Source organism: Chamaea fasciata, unplaced genomic scaffold, assembly GCF_029207755.1.
Source record: "Chamaea fasciata isolate MVZ Bird 193981 ecotype frontalis unplaced genomic scaffold, bChaFas1.0.hap1 SCAF_4, whole genome shotgun sequence".
Lineage (NCBI taxonomy): Eukaryota > Metazoa > Chordata > Aves > Passeriformes > Sylviidae > Chamaea > Chamaea fasciata.
Genome location: NW_027094089.1, coordinates 75,775,155 through 75,776,986, shown reverse-complemented (window position 1 = coordinate 75,776,986; position 1,832 = coordinate 75,775,155).

Genomic DNA, 1,832 nt, shown 5'->3' with positions numbered 1-1,832 from the left:
CCGCCGAGCGCACGCACGCACGCACGAGCGGACGCACGCACGCACGCACGCACGCACGGACGCACGGCGCGCCGGGGCCGCGGCGGCGCCGCGGGGCGGTGCCCGATTGGCGGGAGGCCGGCGGGGGCCGCTCGCGGCCTCCTTCGCGCACGCGCGACGACGCGCGCGCCGTTCCCGCTGCCCCCGCGGCGCTTCTCCGCGAGGCCGGGAAACGGAAGATGGGGCTGTGTGGGCAGCGGCGGCTCTGCGCATGCGCACCCGCCAACGCCACTTCCCCGCGAGGTCCCGGCGCGAGCGAGCCGGGCTGGCGGGAGGCACAGACACGCAAGGAGCGGAGCGCATGCGCAGAGCTCACCCGCAACCGTTGTCGGGGGGGCACACGGCAGAGGCGCTGCTGCGGCCGCGCAGCCGCAGCTCCGCGCGCGTGCGCAGAGCGGGCGGCGAGGGGCGGGCGGCGCTGCGGCACCGTGCGCGCGCCCCGCGGCGAGAGAGGAGCGGGGCCGCGCGCGCTCCCTCACGGTGGCCCTCCACGTCCACCCCCCCGCCGTCCGTAACGGAATGGAATGATCAAGGTTGGAAGAAGACCATCGAGATCATCAAGTCCAGCCGTCCATCCAGCACTGCCACTACAACCCCTAAACCCCATCTCTCAGCACCGAGTCTAGGCGCTTCTGGAACACGCCTTTGGTTCAAGAGTTGCAGTGGTTTAGTGGTTTTGGGGTTGCAGGGCAGCGCTGAGCGGATGGCTGGGCTTCGCGGTCTTGAAGATCTCTTCCAGCCTCGACGGTTCTGTGATCCTAAACCACATCACTCACCGCGAGATCAGACACCTATTAAGCACCTCCAGGGACGGTGACTTCCCCGCCTGCTGTGAGCCGCCCGGCTCCCTCAGCCGCTGCTCCTCAGACTCGTTCTCCAGTCCTTCCAGGAGCTCTGCTGCCCTTTGCTCCAGCACCTCCACATCCCTGTGAAAGTAAGAGGTCCAGAACTGAATGCAGCACTTGAGGTGTGGCCTCACAATAAATAATAAAAATTACACTTCTTTTAAACAAAGCTGTTATCGCATTGCACATGTTGACCGAGTGACAATATCGTGACTTACCTAAATGCCAGTACACATTTAAATTTTGAAGGTGCTTCCATTTTACATCACAAAATGTGGATGATTTACATGCTTATCCTTGCAGGAATTATTCTGCCATCTTGGGGTTTTTTTGTTACATTTTATTAGTTAATTAATTTTATTCGTAAAAATTTTATTTAGTTCCAGAAGCTACTGCATGTCTTGAGGAAAACCTCTCCTTTGGTGTTCTTTGGTGTTTACTTATCAGTGAATATTTATTTAATATCAGTTGTTGGGGAGGGAAATAAAGCCATAAAACGATTGCTTTGGGTTTTGCCTGAAAAAAACACTTTTCCAGTGGTTGTGCTTCCGAAGAGAGTTATTTTTGTTCCCCGCTCGCGATATTGTTGTCCTCCTTTGGCACAAGGAGCTTTAGAGGGTAGCATTTTAAAATGCAACGGTAAAGATGGTGGTGATGGTTGTTTGATTTTGCAGTGCTGTATAGCCCTCCACTTGTGGAGGTGGCAGGAAAAGATTTCTGGGGAGAATCCTACAAATTTCATGTTCAAGTACAAGGCTGAGAACCAAAGGCATGGAGCACAGGCTAGAGGTAAAGGCTACAGTTTGTGTGCTTTGTCATAAAGTCATATTTAGTCCTATTTTATTCCTGATTTTCCAAGCATGAGTGTATTTTCCTTTCTTTCTAAAGGAACTTAAAATTAACACAGCCAGTAGCTTTACTCCTTACAGCACAGCATCTAGGAGCACT